This window comes from Protopterus annectens, chromosome 5.part1 (assembly GCF_019279795.1).
Source record: "Protopterus annectens isolate FY-2018-M chromosome 5.part1, PAN1.0, whole genome shotgun sequence".
Lineage (NCBI taxonomy): Eukaryota > Metazoa > Chordata > Ceratodontiformes > Protopteridae > Protopterus > Protopterus annectens.
The window spans coordinates 341667970-341689946 of NC_056736.1; the positions used below are offsets into that span (position 1 = coordinate 341667970).

General features: G+C 39.8%; 1 protein-coding gene across 1 annotated transcript in view; it reads left to right on the forward strand.

Moving 5' to 3' along the window:
• Window positions 1–21977, forward strand: part of CLPB (caseinolytic mitochondrial matrix peptidase chaperone subunit B) — a 2847862-nt gene that overhangs the window by 1600594 nt on the left and 1225291 nt on the right. The gene's annotated exons all lie outside the window — the stretch shown is intronic.

The window sequence follows — 21977 nt, forward strand, 5'->3', positions numbered from 1 at the left end:
GTGGTTGTCATTTTGGGACTTTTGTTCCTATTAGGAGGGTAAAACTTCAATATTTGAAGATGTACATAGTTTTGTCTGTTAGGCACCGGGCTGGCAACTCGACACTGTAAACTTCACTGCCAGTCATGAGCAGACAGGTGATCTGCTGTGGCGACCCCTAACCGGGAAAAGCAGAAGAAGAGGCAGTATTAAGTTAATAGGTTTTAAGGGGGTATTGTGGGGTGTGTCTGTTTTATTTATATATTTATTTATTTTTTGTGGGCTTTCAATAAAACAAAAAGTTTTATAAGATGTGACATAAGCTCAAATGGATATGACAAGAAACAACTGTATAAAAGTTCAGTCTGCCAAACAGTGTATGCATGTAATAACAAAGCTGGAACTAGACATTTAACAAAAAAGGTGTTATACATGAAAGGTAGGAATAATAACTTTTTAATGCAATGATGCTTTTTGTAATGTTTTTAAATTTCAATGGTCTCACAGATAAATACAAAAAAGAAAGGACAGTCAGCTATATTAAAAATGTAGAGTGCAAATAGATGTGTTACAGGAAACACACTTAGAAAGAACTCAACATGTGAATTTGATGAAAGGTTTTCATGATGGTTAATCAGCAGAATATCTGGGAAAAAGGAAAAGAGGAATACTTATATTAATTGCAAGAGGAGATCTAATAGTGATAGAAGAGGATACAAAAGATAATAGTTGCAGATTTGTAGTGCTAAGTGGCTACTGGCAAGGGAGGAGTATTACATTGGCATATATTTATTTTCCACCTAAAACTGCTATAATAGAGCTTAAGACAATTCTGGGAGAAATAATCAGTTTTCAGCAAGGTATATTAGTTATATGTGGGGATTAGAATTTGCAGCAGTAAAAATGTGTCTGGGGGTTCCAGAGGGAAAAGTATAACAAAGAAGGGTAGATTTTTAAGAAATTTATGAACATATTTGGCATGGAAGATGTGAATTCAGTAATAGGAGTTTGGAATGAATTTACATATTATTCCCCAAGATATGAAAACTGGGCTAGGCTAGAAAGAATTTGCCTTTCACAAGAACGTGCATTTAATGGAAGGTCTTGATACGCACCTAATAACTATTTCAGATCATGCCTTAATAATAACTAAAATAAAAACACAGGGTAATGAAATAAAAAAGAGACAGTAGCACTTTCTCACATATCTGTTGAAAAGAAAGGAATTTAAGTAATAGGTAGTGGAGATTACTCAGTAGCTATTAGAAAGGATAGAAATTTATTCTGAAAATATAGATAAGGAGTGGGATAAAATTAAGGTGGAGTTTAAAAATAAGGAGGAAATAAATAAAGGGAGCTGTAGTTAAGAAGTAACAAGAATTATTTAGAGGGCCTGACAAATATTAAAGTATTGGAGAATATTGGGAATTTCGCAGAACAAGAGGAGGATCAACTGCAGAATGCTAAGCAGAAAATTAGGGATTACCTCAATAATATGCACAAGTTTAGAAAGATTGCTGTTAAGCAACTGTTTTTTTGATAATAACACTAGAGTCAAAAACCCTCTAGCACAATGACTCAGGCAAAATAAAGTAGAAGGGGTTGTTGCCAAGTGTAGAGCCTAAAACAAGGAAGGTAACGAGCTCCTATAGTGGTATTAGAAATATTTCGGAAATTCTATGAAAGTTTGTATAAAGCAGAGAAGTATGGAAATCAAGAAAATATACAAGTGGAATGTTTATGGAAGAATTAAATATGCCAAGGTTAGAGTTAGATGAGGCTTAATTACTAATTACTAATGGTTAGGGTAAGAGGAGATGAGATAAGAATTGTGATGTTTAACCAGGAAAGTCCCCAGGAATAGATGGTGTTTCTGTGGAAGTTTGGAAGCTAGGAAGAAAAACATATCCAAGTGTCTAAATATTTCCTTATGTTCTCTTTAGCACTCTGCAGTTGTTCCTTTTCGTGTTCTGTGATATTCCCCTTGTTCTATAATATTTCAACCTTTGTCAGACCCTCTAAATTGTTCCTATTACATCTTAACCATATCTCTTTTTAAACTCCATTTTCATTTTTGCCATCACTAGTTATTTCTTCTGAAGAAAGTTTTAGCTTCACTAATAACGCTTGATTAATTTCCGCCACCCGTTCCTTAAATTCCTGTCTTTTTCAACAGGTAGGTGAGAAAATGGCAGTGTCTCATTTTTACTTCATTACCCTGAATTTTTATCTTAATTTGCATTGGTGCATGATCCAAAACAGTTACCAGATATGTTTTGAAGCTTTCAATTAAATGCACATGCTCTTACGAAACTTAATTTTATGCAGTCTACCTCTGTTTACCTTGGGAAATAATATGTAAATTATGTCCTAGTTCCTACTACTGAATTCATATTTTCCATACCAAATATTTTCATAAGTTTCTACAGAAATATGCCCTCTTTTGTTATATTTTCCCTGCTAGGTCCCCCTGATGCATCTACATTATTGCTAATCAAGTTCCTGTCCATAACTATAAGTAATATTCCCTGCTGAAAGCTGATTATTTTTCCCCAAATTTTCTTAAGCTCTGTAAGTTTTTGGTGGAATGTAAATACATCCCAACATACTCCTACTCCTCCCTTGTCAGCAGACACCCCCACTACAACAAATTTACTGTAATTGTCTTTTCTCCCTCTTCTATCACTATTGGAGCCCCTCTAGCAATTAGTATCCTTGCTCCCCTTTTTTCTTTGCCCTTGATATTCTGGTGGAGATCCATCCTGAAATCCTTTCTTTGTCAAATTCACTTGCTCATTTCTTTCCAAATATGTCTGCTTCACCATTACTATTTGCACTCCGCTTTTCTTAATATAATTCAGTACTTTTTTCCTTTTTGTCTATACCTGTAATACGATTTACATTCCAAGATAATATGGGTAGAGTGGTAGTTAAACTATTGTTCCCACTTAACTGTACATGACAGTTTTTTGGATGTGTATTTCCAACTTTTCTGTTACATGCACACACTAATGTTTTGCAGGCTGATATTTTATGCAGTTGTTTCTTTTCATCTCCATTTGAATATTTGTCACATTTCTCAAGACTTTTTGCTGTAATGGAAAGCATCAACAAAAAAACTAAATACATTTCATAACATCCCCATCCTTTGTTAACCTAAAACAAGCACAACACTATGTACATTTCCAGCAATTGAAGGTAAATACTCCAGATAGGAACAATCGTCCCAAATTGACAGCTCCACCCACAAGCTTAATATAATCTAAAATTAAGATTGCCGTTGCTGAAGTGCATGATAACAGACTGTGTTCTCAGTTATACTGATTGCTGTATCTTCTCTTCTTATGTCTGTTTCACTTCCATATGTGAAAAACAGCTTATGTGCGTTCACAAAACATTAACTTCTAGCCCTGAGAAAATGTGTACTGGCTTCCTTTAAATAAAACTAAACTATGTGCTGTTCTATTACGTGTTTTAAAATATTATGACTGCTGACAAGGCTACTATCTCTTATTCACTTCCCATAATTTCAAACTTTATTTTTCCCTGACTGTTTGTCATTGTATATTTAAATTTTGCATTTCCCTCAACAAAGAATGCTCAGAACTCTGAAGATTAGTTCCTTGCACCTGCAGACAGCCTGTTTCCATGTAAAAGTAGACAGTAGCTAGAAGTCGTGATTGAACCCTGGACACTGGAACTGTGAGATGAAGATCTTAACCGCTGAGCCACCATGCTGCCATAAGTAAGTTACCTGTAGCTGTTATTGTATACCAGTTTCAGTTAGGAACCATAGTAGACATAATTTTTTTCTGATTTATGAGAATATAATGGAGCAGTCTTTTCATTTACTAATGAAAGCAGTAGAGAAGTGTGATATAATCAGTAGTAAAATAGTATTGCTTTTGGGCATAGTGATTGTTTGGGGGGGGGGGTGGAAAAAAGATTTCAGAGATTTTAGAGATGCTGATGTGATGTACCTAACATGAGACATCAGAGTGCAAGATTTGAAATTACTGCCGGAAATTAATGCATGGCCTACTCAATATATTTGTATTGGGATGCAAGACAATGTGATTCTTGTAATTACAGATTTTATCTTTGTGTTGAAAGAATCATATTTGAACCATTTATGTTATTGTTGGCTTTTCACAGACCACTAATTCACATTGCATATTGGGGTGAATTTGTGTGTCTTGTGATGTTTTAACAAATATTGCAAAAAGAGCAATAAACTAATCTTATTAACTTCTTGAAAAGGGCACTGAAGTTCTAAATGAAGGACTTCAAGTCCACACTGCTTATCTGAAGTTAATCAAATATCTGATAAGATTTTCCAGTTTGGCATCATAAATAAACTAATGCACCTAAGCATCAGGCCCTTTGTACTTCACTGGATTGCCAACTGGCCATCACTTTGCATGGACACTCTTCTTCTTCTTTCAGCTTTTCTCGGTTAGGGGTTACCACAGTGTATCATCTGTCCGCTCATGATTGGCAGTGGAGTTTTACGGTGTCGAGTTGCCAGCCTGGCGCCCAACCTTCCACAGAAGGCACAAACATGCACACACTCACTCCTAGGACCAATTTAGAGTGTCCAATTCACCTACTGCATGTCTTTGGGATGTGGGAGGAAACCAGAGTACCTGGAGGAAACCCATGCGACCACAGGGAGGACATGCAGACTCCGCACAAAAGGCACCCCAGCCAAGAATCGAACCGGAGAACCTCCTGCTGTGAGGCGGCAACGCTAACCACTGCACCACTGTGGCCGCCCACTTTGCATGGACACTCATTAGAATAAATAGTACCCTGTCCAAAAAGCAAAACAAAACTAGCAGCATCCTTCAAGATTTTGCCTTAGGCCCTCTCCTTTTTGAAACTATTTTTGTGAAGTACAAGACCAATACAGTCTTTGGATAACTAAATTCACTAACATGTGCACACTAAGATTCATCCTGAACTCCCCCTCGGGTTACCTTTTGTAAAATTATTGCTCTTATACAGCATCACATAAGTGGAATTCACAATGTAATCAAATTCACGTCTAAACTACATGTACTGGAAATAATGCTTTTCATTTCTCCTTTTTCAGTAAATTTCACATTCTTGCTGGTGGTCTTCCTGATCATCTGGATGGTCCAATACTGGTTTCTGTTTTCTTTCATTCGTTCATTTATCTATTTAAATCGGTTTACTGCAGTAGAACAGTGATCAAACAGTGACAAATTTCAAACCAAAAAGGTTGTACAGACAAACCAGTTAGTAAAAACTATAAGAAAAACTTAGCCAAGCAAGAGTTTTTACTGTTGATGACTTCAACCTCTTGTAATAGAGGCCCATGGGATATATGCAGATGACCCATTAAGGACATCAAGTGTTTCAGCTACATGGCTTCTGAATGCCCAAAACATTTTACTTTTTATTTTAAGTCTTTGTGGGTACAGTCAGGCCAGTAAAGCCAAACCCCCTTAGCTGTGGACATGCATGTTTCAGCCTTATGACCTCATCAGCACAGCATAAATGGATTATGTAGCTGGGATATTTTGCAGACACCTTAATGGTTATGGATATCAGCTGGGTATAAAAACCATGTGTTTCTGAAGTGTAGCCAAACCATCTACTTATGCTGTACTGACAAGTTCATCTGAATGCCAAAACATGCATGTCAACAGCTATTGACGTTTGGCTTTATTGGCCTGAATTTATCCACAAAAACTTAAAAAGAAAAAGTAAAAAGTCATGTTCATTCAGAAACCATATAGCTGAAACACTTGATGTCCTTAAGTAGTAATTTGCATATATCCGACCGGGAGGTTTAAGGTATCATAAGTAACAGAACAACATACAGTGTATAAATAGCAGTTGCTAACATTTATGAGTAAGCATAGACAATTTGACAAATGTTATATACACAGGAGATCTAACAAACCAAATATTTGTACAGTCACATAACTGGAATAGAAAAGGGAGACTAGAGTTAAAGTAGAAGTGTTGGAGACATGGGTAATAGTTGCTAGATTAGGAAAGCTAATAGAGACCAGTAAGATGAAAGAGGGGATTAGATTATTGCATAGTGTGTTTACAGCTACTCCTGAGTCGTATAGTCATCTCTTAGGTTCATAGGTAAGTATTAGGCTATCTGCCCGAGGGCATCTATAAGCCTAGCCAGAATGTATTGGCTTTCGCCACCCCCTTAGATTACTTCCCTGTGCCTCAGTCCAGCAGAGCCATTAGTTACCTGTGCCTCTGTTCAGCAGAGCCACTGCAGTGATCCCCGGGGTAAATTTTCTGTTTCCCATCCACTCGTCAAGGTTTCTCTTGAAGAGTGTTAGTGAGGGGCTCTGCCAAATGTAGATTGGAATCCTGTTCCAAAGGATGGGGCGTCTCTGGGACAGGAATCTAGCCCTCCAGCACGTCCTATTTATTTTTGTGGTGAGGTTTAGTTTCCTAGAGCATGTGGCTCTTGGGGATTTGTTTTTTTTTTTAGGTGGAGAATATCCATCAATTCTGGGTTGGACATGGCCTTGTATGTCAGGCAGTGATCACCTCTGAGTAAGCGGTATGCAGCCGAGTACAGCTGTTGTTTCTTCAGTCAGGCTGCATAGGGCATATGTTTGAGGCCAGTAATCTTGGTGAGGTACTTCTCTGGTCTTTCCAGCTGTTGCAGGTGTCTTGTAAGGTACATCCCAAATGGGACGTTGTACTCTATGATGGGTCTGATGAGTGATGAGTAGAGGAGCACAATAACCTCATTTGTTCTAGATGCAAACCCTTTTGTGATTAGGTGGGCCACATAGAAGGATTTTCTAACCACCTTGGCAATATGATTATCAAAGGAGAGATTATTGTCTACTTGGGTCCCCAGATCCCTTATTACATTTTCTGTATTTAGTGGACTACCACATATGTGGTAGCTCGCGGGTGCTTTGTTTTTTCCAAAGGGGATGACTATGTACTTTTTGGCATTTAGCTTGAGGCCATGATTTTGACACCAGGTGTCCGTCTCAGTGAGACCCTTCTGGAGGATGTCTGTATCAGCTGGAGAGTAAGTTATGGCCCCCAGTTTGTAGTTGTCTGCGAACCTGGTCAGCCATAGTCCTCCTGTGCTTCCCTGTACCTCTGAGAAGTATATACCAAACAGGAGGGGTCCCAGGACTGAGCCCTGGGGGATGCCACTGGTAACTGGTTTAGAGCTGGACCTAGAGCCTGCGCCACTTGTAACTGGTTTAGAGTCAGACCTAGAGCCTGCAACTCTCACCTTGTGGGTTCTATCCGTGAGCCAATTGGCAACCCATCTAGTGACGTAGGGGTTTATGTTCAGACTGGTGAGCTTGTCTATAATACCAGAATGGGGAATGGTATTGAAAGCCTTTGCATGGTCTAGGTAGGCTGTGTGGACCTCCTTTCCCTCATCTAAAGCCTTGGTAACTGTCTCAAACAAGTCCACCAGGTTTAGGAGGCATGATCTGCCCTTAACAAAGCCAGACTGGGTAGGGTCCAATGTTTGAAGGTTCCCAATATCTCTGTTAATGAATTCCATGATGATGCGCTCCATAGCCTTTCAGACCAGGCTAGTCAGGCTTATAGGGCAATAGTTCCCGGGCTTTTTTCCATTGCTGAAGCATTTTCCTTTGAAACACTAGTAAAGATTTGACTGGCAAAGTCTTTCTATTGACTTTATTGTTGTCAGAAGAATGAGAAGCAGAGTCGCCTTCAGCTTGCTAGGTTACTGTTGAGTGGATGTTTTTTTCTTTTTCCTCCTAAGTCTTTTATGCATCTAAAATGTTCTGAAGACAGTATGATATAGCAGCTTGAATTTCATACCTGCCTCTCAACATTCCCTGATTGTCTAAATAAAATTGCTTTTCTTCTGCCTGCTGTATAATAAATGATCATTTTCCACAATCCTGTTGGTGTTCCTAATTTTTAACACTTTTCCCCTTCTGACACAGTTTGTCAGGAGCATTTCTTTCTGCTTGTATGATTGCATCTTTACTAATGTAGAGTTTTAACTGATTTTCTCGGCCAGTTTGGAGCATACACATGATGTGCTGTCTCAGTTAACAAATCTTACTGTGAATGCCAGTCCACTTGTCTGTATTTTCACAAAATTAATGCAGTCTGTTTCTTTCATTTTCTCTGCTATAACAGAAAATCTCAGATTTTCTCTGTGAGCCCTGCCCTAACTACTGTTTTTGAAACAATTCTTGAGAAATCTGATGTTCAGCCAGTATTTCATTCATTTCAGTCTCTAATTTCTCTTATTTTTTTCAGCTCATCTGAATAGCTTCTTAAAGCTTTTTCTTCTTTTTCCTGTCTTTTCTCATTTCAACTTCATATACTTCTCCAGTGTGTCACTTATTTTAAAGATGTCTGAGTACATTTGATTTATAGGTTCATAGGTAGGTACTAGGCTATTGGGTCTGGGGCCTATACAAGCCTAGCCAAAAAGGTACCCTGGCTTTCACCACCCAAGAAAATTATTTTCCTGTGCCCCTGTCAAGCAGAACCAAAGAAGTGATCCCCGGGGTGAATTTCTTATTACCCATCCAATCATCAAAGTTTTTTCTTGAAGAGTTCTAATGAGGAGCTCTGTTTGACATAGAATAGGTAGTCTGTTCCAGAGTATGGGAAGTCTCTGGGACAGGAATCTATCCCTCCAGCATGTTCTGTTTATTGTGGTGACAAGGTTTAGGTCCCTAGAGCGTGTAGCTCAGAGGGATTGGGATTTCTTTAAGTGGAGCATGTCCAACAGCTCTGGGTTTGACATAGCTTTGTATGTTAGTCCGAGATCGCCTCTGAGTAGGCGATATGCGATGGAGTAAAGCTGGAATTTTTTGAGACGGTCTGCTTAAGGCATCTGTCTGAGGCCAGTAATCCTCTTTGTGAGGTATTTTTGCGGCCTTTCCAGTTGTTGTAGATGTCTTGTGAGGTACATACCAAAAGGGGCGTTGTACTCTATAATGGGTCTAATGAGTGATGAGTAGAACAATGACCTCTTTTTTTCTGGATGAGAAACCTTTTGTGATGAGGTGTGCCACTTAGAAGGATTTCCTGACCACTGTGGCGATGTGATTATCAAAGGAGAGACTACTGTCCACCTGGGTCCCAAGGTCTCTTATCACACTTTCGGTGTTAACTAGACTACCACCTCTGTGGTAGTTCATGGGTGCAGAGTTTTTACCAAAGGGGATGACAATGCACTTTTTGGCATTGAGCTTGAGACCATGTCTTTGACACTAGGCATCTGTCTCAGTGAGGCCCTTTTGTAGGATGTCCACATCATTAGGTGTTTCGATTATGGCTTCTAGTTTGCAGTCATTTGTGAATTTAGTTAGCCAAAGACCTTCTGTGTTAGCCTGTACTTCAGAGAAGTAGATACCAAACAGGAGAGGACCCAGGACTGAACCCTGTGGTACTCCACTTGTCACTGGTCTGAAGTCTGATTTGGAATCTGCTACTTTCACAGTGTAGATTCTGTCAGTAAGCCAGTTGGCAACCCATCTTGTGACATAGGGATTTATACCTAGTTTAGTGAGTTTATCTATAATTCCAGAGTGGGGGATGGTATTGAATGCCTTGGCAAGATCTAGATAGGCTGTGTGAACCACCTTACCCTCATCTATGGCTTTGGTGACTACTTCAAAGAAGTCTATCAGGTTTAGGAGACATGATCTGCCTTTTACAAACCCAAACTGTGTGGGGTCCAGAGTTTGGAGATCTCCAATGTCTTTGTTTATGTTCCATGATGATACTTTCCATGGCCTTGCAGACGAGGCACGCCAGGCGGTAGTTCCCGGGGTCTGTTGTGGCCCCCCCCCCTTTGTGGAGTGGGATAACTGTCGTGGTGCACCATTCAATGGGCACAAAGCCTGAGGTGGGGTGCCAGTTCATTCAGTAGTTCATGTTGAAGCAGCCTGGGATGTTGTCAGGTCCCATGGATGCTGTGTTCTTGGCTTTGGAGAGTGGCGTTTTTACCTGTGCAGCCATGATTACAGGAACTTTCCATTCTTCCGGTATAAAGATGGGCCCTTTAGGGGGTGAGAGGGGGGGTAAAGTTAGCACTGAACTTATCTGCCAGGATGTTGGCAGTATCAGTTGGTTCTGTATATTTAGTGTCATTGTGCTGTAACTCAGAGCAGATCTGAGTGTTGCCATTGAGATTCTTGACATAGCTATAGAATGCTTTGTGGTTGTCTTTAGAATCAGAGGCAATTTTGTTTTCATAACTAGCTTTGGAGGATTTTATGAGGGATCACAGCTTCTTATTGAGGCTGACCAGGGAGTTCCTCCAATCGTGGGATTTTACTCTTTTGCAACAGTTTCTTTCTTCTGTTGTAGAGTTTGTTTATGGCAGAAGACAACCAGATTGACTTCCTTTTTTTGGAGGATAGCATCTTGGTTCTGTTAGGGATAGCATGATCCATGCACTCGTGTAAGTGCTTATAAAGTGCATTTGTGTAGGATTCAGCAGTCGTACCTCTATTGTCCATCTGCATGGGTGTCATGAAGTTTGCCACTTCTTCTTAAGAAGCATGAAGTTGGCTTTGGAGAAATTTTTTACGGTTGTTTTCCTAATGGGGTGTGGGAGCGGGATGTGGATGCCTAGGGTGATTAGCTTGTGGTCGGATCTGACCAACGAGGAGCTGACCTCTGGTGTGGAACATCGGTCACCCATGTTGGTGATGACCAGGTCTAGGATATTGCTTCCCCTGGTGGGGATGTGGATAAGTTGATCCAAGGTGTTGGAATTGATGATTTCCAGAAAACGTTGAGCAAAAGAGTTGGTACATGAGTAGTTTTCCCAGTTAATGGTAGGGTAGTTGAAATCACCCATTATTAGAGTGTTGGGTTGTACCTTAATATTTTCCAGTGTATCAAGAAAAGAGGAGTGGGAATCCAGGGGCATGGTCGGGGGTCTGTAGCAAGCTACAATCTGGATTGCGGTTTTGCCCAGAGTTAGTTGAACTTTGATAATCTCGGATGCATTACTCTGAGCAACTATCTTGGAGGTATGCATATCCTTAATGAATATGGACACGCCTCCACCTTTAGTGATTCAGTCTGGGTTTAGTGGCCGAAAGCTGTGGTATGAATGATAGCCTGGTAATGCATGGGTTCTATCTGGTGTTTTGAAACAGGTCTCTGTCACTGCACAGATATTTTCTCCTTTAAATTAGTGGAAGGCATCTCCTATGCTAAAGCTGTTTTTTGATGAAGAAGTGAAAGGTTTTTCCCAGCCAGAGCTTTTTCTTTTCCCTTTCTGGTTGGTTTTCTGTTACTTTCCCCAAATGTTTTCTTTGCTGGCATCCAGACATTGTAATTACTAACCAGTAACTGACTGTTACCCAAATTAATAATTTTTACGGTTTATTAACTCTAAATTACATACTCTTAGTATGCAACCATCTTGGAAGTCCTCTGCCAGTCTCACATGTTTAATTAGTTGAGGCAGAAGGCAGCGGGGATAGGGGATAAGGGCCTTAATAAAGACATGGTTAACCTGTGCAACCTCAGTTCTCAAGATGCTAGGCACTCTGTGTAATGTGGCTGTGGTGCATTTGAAGCATCATGTATTCAGCTGCCATGGGGTCCTTAAGAAGGTATGCTTTTAGGTTCATAGGTGATTGCTGTGTTAATGATCTGTGAGCATTTTTGAGCCTAGCTGTGTTTCCCAAAGATCAGAATCAAACCCTGTATCTTGTGTCTGTAAGATAAACACATTAACCAATATACCAACTCTCAACCCATGGCTGAAAACAGACCCCTCTCCCTGCATGTATAAGGGGATCTCTGTAATGCACCTCTGAACAAGGAGTTTCTGCTTGGACACCTTTCAAGAAAGGTGTTTAGTATGCTGGAGGAAAAGGAGAAAACCATGTAATCAGTCACGGATCATTTTCATTCTCTTACAACAAGACATAATAGGAATTATCCCAGAAACAGATGGCTTTCTACCATAAGCAAGACAGAGGCAAACAGCCAAAAGTGCAATAGGGCCCACTACATAAAAAGGGTAAGCAGATCGCAGGAAGAAGCTTGGTGGCTCTCAGGGCCAAGATACCCAAAGGGAGCAACTATGAATCAACAAAGCTCATTCCCCACCCCACTTAACAAGTCAGACCTCATCCAGTACTCACCCCACACCTGCCTTGAACCCTTCCCCCCCCCTTCAATAAAGATAGGATGCAGGCAGACCCATTTTGTACATCAGTGGGAGGCCATCACACAGGATGAGTGGGTCCTGCAAGTACTAAAGCAGAGCTGAAAACAATTTGTAGGCATTTCACTTATTTCAAATGACCAAGTGCATCTTGTCCAACACATGGTAAAGTATTTATCATCCCAGGTGCATCAGGGAAGGTACCAGAAAAAAAAGAGGGGCACAGGTTTGTACTCAAGAGTTTCTAGTTCAAAAAAGGAAGGCCTTTTTATGCCCATTTTGGAAATATCAAAATTAAACAAGTTTCTAAATATTACAAACTTCAAAATGCTAACATTGCAGAACCTCTTACCTTTACTTCTACTGCAAGCTTAAATGGTTACCCTGGATTTAATTTTAAAGCCTTTCTCCACATCCCTATATTCAGATCAGATTTTTTTTTTGCTTCATAAATAAGCCTTGTAAGTGAAGAACTGGACATGACATAATTAGGAAGCGAGGAACACTAAAAAAATCTCTGGTGTGTAAAAGCTTGTCCTGACAACATTAACTCTTTACCTTATTTATTTATTTATTTATTTATTTATGTATGTATTTTATTTATTTATTTATTTATTTTTGACATTTAGTGGCAGGATAGTTGATCGACTTCTACTTCTCTGAAGTACAGGCCAACATTAAGGGACTCTGGCTAACGAAGTTTGCAGATGACAGCAAACTGGGAGCCATTATTGAATCCCCAAATGATGTGGATATTCTACAAAAGGGCCTTACAGAAACAGATGCCTGGTGCCAGAGCCATGGGCTCAAGCTTAATGCCAAGAAATGTATAGTCATCCCCTTTGGAAAAAAACATGTACCCATGAACTACCACATAGGTGACAGGACACTAAACATCGAAAGTGTGATGAGAGACTTAGGGACACAAGTGGACAGTGGTCTCACTTTCGATAACCACATCGCCACAACAGTCAGGAAATCCTTCTACGTGTCACACCTCATCACTAAGGGTTTTTTATCCAGAAAAAAGGAGGTCATTGTCCCACTATACTCATCCCTCATTAGACCCATTATAGAGTATAATGCCCCATTTGGTATGTACCTCACAAGACTTCTGCAACAGCTGGAAAGGCCACAGAAATACCTCACTAAAAGAATCACAGGCCTAAAGCAGATGCCATATGCTGACCATCTAAAAAAACTCCAGCTATACTCTGTGGCATATCGTCTACTTAGAGGCGATCTCTGCTTAATATACAAGGCCATGTCAAACCCTGAGCTGTTGGACATGCTCCACTTAAAGAAATCCCAATCCCTCAGAGCCACACGCTCCAGGGATCTAAATCTTATCATCACATTGAACAAAACATGCTGGAGGGATAGGTTTCTGACCCAGAGACTCCCCATACTCTGGAATAGACTGCCCATACATGTCAAGCAGAGCACCTCATTGGCCCTCTTCAGAAGGAACCTTGATGATTGGATGGGAGATAGGAAATTCACCCCGGGGATCATTTCAGTCACCCTGTTAGACAGGGGCCCAGAGAAGTAAATATTGTGGGAAAAATTTCCAGGGAATTGTTATGGCTGGGCTTGTATAGGCCTTAAAGCCGATAGCCTAGTACCAACCTATGAAGGTTTCTGTTAATGGTCCTTTATTGTCTTTGCTGCGTATTCATGTTAGAGAGACATTTCCTCAGGTTTGAAGAAGTGGAGGTTTCCATTACTAGTTCACATCCTGTCTGCTACAAACAGATCATAAAAAAAGTTTCTGGCTTCAGTAATTGCATTTTACAGGACCTGGGGTATTCAGAGTTACCTATCTGACTGACTTCCCAGGCAACATCCCTGGAAAGTTTACTCTGAATTGCTTCCAGTCCCTAAGGCTGTCCCTTAATCACCCAAAGTCACATATTTATTCATCAAGACAAGTGTTTTTAGGAATAGTGTTGGACATAGAGCAGGAAAGAGCCATCCTATCCTTGGACAAGTTTTTTTCTGTCCTGCTATTTCAAGACAGTTTCTAATGGTCACCCTGGCAGTAACGCACATAAGAAAATTGTAGTGATACCCAAAAAACAGGAGGGGACATTATGGTCAGTCCCTGGAGTGCCCCATTCTTCAATAACCCTACATTCGAAAAGAGTTTTAATGGTGGATAAACCAAGTCTGCTTCAACTATACCCTTCAGGCTAGCTTTTGGATCTCTGACTCTTGCCATGGACTCTTCAGCTCAGCCTGTGGAGCCCATGTAGGAGATGTGAGGATCTAGGGGATTTAGGGCATGGCTTTAAGAGGATGCACATCAGTAAAGGATAATATGGCATTGGTTTTATCCATCAAGGTTTCCAAGCCTATTTGCCAAGTGGGAACTTTCATACATTGAAACAGACTATGCCACAGTGATATGGCACATTAGCAAACAGGGTACTCATTCATGCCTTCTGTGCATGCTAGCAGTGCATGCATATGATCAGGCACAGGAGTCAGGTGTGACCCTCAGGGCAACTTATATCCTAGCATAGAATAATGTGTTAGCAGACCAGCTGAGCAAAATGAATGGGCACTAAATGTGGACCTATTTCTGGATATAGTTATCTGATGAAACGTGCAGTTCTAAACCTTTTTGCTTTAGGAAACAGACAACTGAACATGTACTGCACCAGAGTGCCAACAGTGAATGCTTGGGTTACAAATGCCTCGCCTCATACCCTTGATTCTCATGCTGTTACAGAAGATAAAGGAGGACTGGCATATAATGCTAGTGGTAGCTCCATTCTGGCTGAGGTAAGATTAGTTCACCCCACTGCTGGGTCTAGTAAAGGCAGAAATTATCCTGTTACAGCAGAGTGTGGATCTCTTAACTCAGAACAAAGGGTCTCTAATCCACCCCAGGATGAGGACCTCTAAGGCTGACAAAGTAAATGATTTAGCCTGCATTCACTTTAGGAAAATGTTTTCTGAAGATGTGCTTCTTATCTTCAGGGAGACTGGAAAACCTAATAAAAGGAAATCATACCTGACTAACAGAAAACAAAGTTTCTTTTTATGGTGTCTTAGCAAAGATCAGGCCTTAATCATTGCATTCCATCCCATTCTACCATGTACAGATCAGACATGTCCCCTCCTTATAGTTTAGCAGCAACATGGAGAGGCTGATGTTCAACTAATACACTGCCTTACTGGTATATGGGTGGTAGCTACCCCTCTGTCAAAACTCAGACCTTTTCCCATTGCCTGTCTGTGAGGGTGAAGTGCCAATCATCTGGCAGGACCTGGACAGCCCTTCACACTCACAGACTGGTCCCTTTAGTTTTCTTGTGCCATAGTCAGAGAACAATATCTTGAGATATTGCTTCTTTTCAAACTGGGTGTTAGCTGCAGAGCTCAGATAAAAAAAAACTCCTTTTGGGTTTTATTTCCTCCCTGTGCTTTTTCGGTCAGTCCTTGAATAGTGCATTCTGCTTTGACTATCTTTTCTGATTAGAAGTTTTGTATATGTTTCTGTTTTTAATTTGACTGGCACAGTAAGGCATGTTGATTAAAAGCTTTGGAAGTTGTGACAGGAATGCTGATATTGCATTTTTTCTTTGGGGGGTATAGTTATTTGAGGTGATGTATTAGGATTACAACATTCTAAATGTGGTTTCCATTTAAATTGCAATTGTTAGCACCGTTTTGTATGTTAAATTAGATGTTTTATGTTGTATTGGATGGGAAAATGGAAATTCATCCCTGCTTTGGCACCTATGTCTGTAATACAAACAGGTAACCTGTAAATGGTTAATCTCCCAGACTCATGCTTACACTTATCAAGGGTTTCAGAAATCGTCATAGATTTCAGATACATGGCTAGGCATAAAAATGTCCTTGTGGTCATTAGCCTAGTAAACACCTGTGAACCTATAAACATTTCTAACGGGAATTTTTCATCATTTTCTGACTTATTTCTTGTCTAATACTGGTTTAGGCTGTATCCATTCATTAGCCCTTTTTTGTTTTTTTTTTTACAAAATCAGGGGACTTTTATGCATGGATTTATTTTTTTAACTATGATACAGAAAATACTGTAATTTTCTCAGGGCAATGTTCAGAATATTATCCCTACAAAATAGTCTTTAGAATGCTGTTTAGTCAGAGAATAAAGGGATTTGTCAATCTTCTTACTGGGCTGACCATGCAGCCAGTATGTGGTATTGAACTGGCTACTTTCTTGTCCCGTGACTTGATGGACTCAGACCCCACCACCACGATCACCACCATCTTCCCCACTTGCTGATAAAAAACAAAAAAAAAAAAAAAAAAAAAAAAAAAGCATGAATAAAAAAAAAAACCTCAGTCTATTGGTTGTGATATGTCAAAAGCACGGCTTTGGGCAGGCTGTCAGGTCACTCAAATTTTGTTACCTCTAGGTCCCCTAATGTGGTGCATAACATGAGGGTCAGACACATCCTCCAGAGCTTTACCATTGCCTGCTGCAGATATGGGAAAACTAAACTAGGTGCATGGGAAGTCAGGGATGCAGAATCTATTGCCAGTATTTATGCTTTTTCCCCAGGGGACTCTCCCAGCAGTGTAGTGAATGCCAAACTGAGACAGAAAACCCTACACATGGTAGTGAAGGTATCTCTGACTGGTTTCCTACCTGAGATGGTGGCAATGGATAGATCCGTAGTGCAGGCAGTTGGCTACAGGGTGCATACTTGGGTTACAAGTACGACAGTGCTTCTAGCACCAGTCAGTCTGCTAAGGATCCTCTTTTTGAAGGGGATCCTGTGTCTGAGGGCTGTGACCTATTTATGTCAAGTCATTTGGTTCCTCTGATGTTGAACATGTTTTTTTTTTCTCTCCATTGATCCCACCATTGGGAGAGGTGTTCTAGAAAGCTTGTAACTATGTTCGTTGAGGCTTTGCCTAAGAAAGGGTTTAATTAACTTTGGGTATGCTCAGTCTTGCCTGACCTCCAAGCCCTTCTGTCTGTGGACTTTGCTTCAGTGACCCAGTGCCTTTGCTAATAAAAAGACTTGGTCTTCTTTGTGACCAGTCCCTCAGAATAACTAGGTTAGTGGCTAGCTGGTGCAGTCCAGCTTGGTAGCTTTCAACGTGTTTAGCTGTGAGAGCTTTATGTGGAATTTTGTGTTGAAATAAATGTATGGTTTAAATGAGTTTTTAGCATTATTGCCTACAGACCTAATGATATATTTCCAATGTTTCTCAGGTTCAAAACATGCTCTAAAAGTGTCTGTTTCTAGAAATGCAATATTCTCAGTGGTGATTAGGAGGCATGCTTGGTTGCACTCCCCGAATTTTTCTGATGAGTTAAAAAATGAGATTATGAATGCTCCTTTTCCTTCTGATTGTGTGTTTGGTACAGCAAGTAATCAGATCCTTAAACATTGGGATAGCAAAGGCAAATTGATGCAAGGAGTGTCGAAAATGTTTCATATTCTCAAATTCTCCTCCTTTAAGCAAGATAATTTTAGATGGCCTATCAAGCAGAAGTCCCAACCAAATAATAGGTTGCTAAGTCCTGGAATTCCTTACCTGTATCCATCAGGTCAATACCCCCCCCCCCCCAATCTTTCAAAACCACTCCAAAAGACTCCCCAACTAAAATCTGTCTCTGTTCTTGCTCAAAACCAGGATAAACTGTATCCCTAAATGTGAACAAGTACCTTTTCATTTCTTATACCGCCTTACTAACCCTTCTTCACTTAATTCCTTACTTCTATTAAATTCTCTTCCCTGACCTTCTCTCTAAGTATACATTAAGCTTGCATTTCCCCTCACTTCATATTGCAATTCTTGTTTGTATTAGACTAACTTACCTTTATTTTCTCTACAAACTGTCTAAAATTTCTATAAATATTAAATGATTGTCATGTAACTTGTATCAATTCTTAACTAACGTTTTTATATTATCACCTATTTGTTATAATTGTTTAAACTGCAGATTTTTTTTGTTTTATTTTTGAAGATTGTAAAATTATTATTGTTCTTGAAATGTTTTGTAATTAGAACTTCTCTGCCTAGGTCTCCACTAAAAATAGGCTTCTACCCAGTTGGACTTCCCCAGTAAACAAATGTCAGTAAATAAATAAAACAAATAACAGTACCCAAGATAATAAAAGGAAACAACAGGAAAACAACTCTGCCAAGCCTAAGAAGAATTTTTTCTTTCCTTGAAAGGATACCCCCCTTTCCAGCTTATGACTATGCCGAGGCACAGCACCCATCTTTCCCAAGTCCCCTTCAGTTGCCTCATGCCTCAACTTAGTTCTCTAGAAAGTGGCCTGGCAGTCAGTCGTTTCTGACATATGGGTACTAGACATTGTTGGCAGGGTTTTCAGATGAAAGTGGAAAGCTCTTCTGCCTCAGTTCAGGAGAGTTCACCCTCATCTTCCTTCCTTTTCTCCAGAAAATGTCAGACTCAGGGATCATAGAAGTAGTCCCTTCTTTGGAAAAAGCAGAGTAGAACATTGTGGCAGACAGATGCAGCAGATCTTGGTCAGACCTGCACAAGTGTAAGCTCAAGGCAGTGGTGTCTCAGGATCTTGTCCATGTATGAGCAACGCCTCCAATAGATCTGTTTGCCTCCTTTTGGAATAGACAGATGAAGAAAGTCTGTTCATACATCCTTGCAGACATGATTGGAGGACAGACACATCCTCATTCCCTCGGATGGGAATGTGCCTGTATGCATTTCTACCCTTTACACTCATTCACAAGGCTCTTCTGTAAGTTCAAAGTGAAATGCTAAAGATCATTGTGGTGACCCCCTGTTGGCACTGGCAGTCTTAGTTTTCCTTGTTTATGGTATCTCCATGTTTATGGTATTGGCCAAGGGAAGTTACCGCAGACTTCCTCACTTCCTCTTACTCTGGACTTGCTCATACAGTCTCAGAGGCAACTGGTGCATGCTGATTTGGAGAAGCTTCTAATGACAGCCTAGATGATTCTATTTTGACACCATTTAGGTCCTTGTTTCCTGAGGATGTGCAGCAGGTGTTAAAGGAGACCAGAAAATCTGCTTTTAGAAAATTTTATGTTTACAAATTAAAGTTTTCTAAATAGTGCCTAATTAGAAACAGAAGGTCCATTGACATTAATATCCCTTTGGTCTTGAAATGTTGGTGTGAGCTAGTTCAGGATGGCTTAGCATATGTGTCCATTAAGGTGCATTTAGTGGCCATCTTTTTTTTTCCAATAAACATCTTTATTAAATTATCACATATGATATAGACAAACTTACATTTATATAAATGAAAATCAAACAACGTTAACACCTCTTTAGTTGCAAACATACATCACAGACACCATTGAAACAACTGTAGTTGCAAACATTACGCATCACTTATCTAGCCAGTCATTGTCAGTTAAGCATTATGTGGCCCATTTAAATCCTGCCTCTTAAATCTTGTTTTTTCTTTGCATATATTGTTCCCACAATTCACATTTTCCTATGTAGTTTGCTCTTTCCCTTTTCTAAAGATCCCAGTTCCAGTTGTTTTATCTGTGTTACTATATTCACTGCTACCAGTAAAGTTGATCTAGACTTTGATTTCCATTTTCTAATAATTGCGTTTTTGGCAGCCACCATAATTAGACTCAGCAATGCTTTACTTTGTCTAGGCGATTCTAGTTCTGTATCTTAGCTCAAAAAATCATCTCCCCAATAAATCCAATCTGCTCACCCAGCATCTCCAACAGAGTGGTCCTCATGGAATCCCTAAAATCTGTCAGCTCATTACACTCCCAAAAATATGTTCCCAACCACCTCTTTCTTGCCCATCACACCTCCATTTGCTATCCACCTTTGGAAAAATTCTTTGGAGTCTGCCTGGACAAAGGCAAAGATCCTAAATCTTCAAGATGTTGTTGCACATTTGGGAGATAAACCTATATCTCCCCATTGTCTCTTTGTGAACTACTTATCAAATCTCTCTTCCCAATTTTTTTCTAAGCTCCTCTGATTGATTCTTATAGTTATCATGCAATATTTTATATGCTGTACTAATTATTCCTTTTTTAATGGCAGCTTCCGTTCTAGATTCAATAAAAACTTCACCAGTTCTGGTCTTTTATTTAGGACCCCCCTATTTCTTTCTCTTTGCCTGTACTCTGATATCAGTTCTTGATAGGGAAGGCAGTTTGTAACCTGCAGTCCAAATAAATTTTTGGCCTCTTCCCATTCTGTTACCTTTCCTTTTCTAGTTATTTGCTCCCAGTACCTTGGTTTCTTTGCCAGTTTTCTCCAATAGATTCCAGCCCCCTCTTGCCTGTTATCTGTATCCCTAACCATAGTCATCCTCATCACTATCAGCAGAATCTCTTTTTTGCATTCTTGTGCTGGTTTAGTTCTTAGAATACTCCCTGCTATTTTATGAACATAATACTCTGTGTGATATTTGTTATTCTCCTTAAGAGTCTGCATCCAAAATCCCAGTCTCTCCTTATTTCTTGACCTTCCCCTCTGTATCATCATCATTCTTTTCCACTTTGAATGATAGTTTTCTGCTTGTGCTGTGTATAATAGCCTTAACTGTGTTGCTCTAAAGTACCCCCTCAAATTGGGTAATCCTAGTCTGCCTTGTTCTATTGGAAGAATCACCTTATCCCACTTGACCCTTGCTGTAACCATTCCCAAATAAAATCCTTCAACTCTGTTTTAATTGCTATCTACAGCTTCTCCTCTGGTTGATAAAAATATGCCTGACCTGCATATAAGACTAAAGGGAGAAAAGCTTTTAATTGCTTGTATCTTAGTATCCATAACAAAGCTTTCGGTTTCTCAATTTTTGTATTATCTTCTGTTTAGTCTCTTCCCACATATCCTTAGCTGCCACAACAGAGTCATTTCTAATCCATAGTCCTAAATACTTAATTTTATCATGTCCCCATAACTATGGATATTGATGGACCAATATGTGAGTGGGTACATAAGTTCCCACTATTGCCTTTGTTTTAGCTTCATTAATTTTGTATCCCATGATGATCTGAAACCGTCTTAAAATGTTCCACAACACTGTAAAGTCCCTTTCTGGTTGTGTCATGTATAAAATAATATCATCTGCAAATACAGCCAGCTTTTCCTGACTACTATACAAATTATACCCTTGAATTTCTGAGTCCCTTATTTTCTTTGCCAGTGGTTCTAAATGTAATGCAGTCAACAAAGGGAAAGAGGACAATCCTGCCTGCTTCCTGTACTCAAGCAGAAGTTATCAGAGAGGACCCCACACACTTTTATTTTCACCTCGGATCCCGCATGTATACTCCTAATCAACCTTACAGTTGTATCAGGGAAGGCAAATGCTGCCATTGCCCTGCTCATGAAGTCCCAGTCTCCTCTGCCAAATGCTTTCTCTGCATCAAGACTCACCAGTAACAGTAGTATTTTCTTACATTCTGCTTCCATCTGGATCATCAATGCTTTGTTAATATTGTCAAATGTTTGCCTCTCCTCCACAAAACCACACTGATTCATATCTATCAATTTTGGTATCACTTTTGACATTCTTTTAGCCATTGTAGACATAAATACTTTTAATCATGGTTTAGTATTGAAATTGACCTTTATAAAGCTGGATCTGATGGATCTTTACCCTGTTTAGGTATTACAGTTACCACTGCCTTCTTCCAGGATGCTGGTACTTCTCTTCCTCGTAAAATACTGTTAAACAAAACCTCCCAGATTTTTATCATTTTTTTTCCCCACCTAGCATCCAAACTTCCACAATAATACCATCTATTCCTGGAGACTTTCCTGTAGATTGGTTATACATAGCCATTTTTATCTTATCTCTTCCTATCATAACTGCTAGTAATTGAG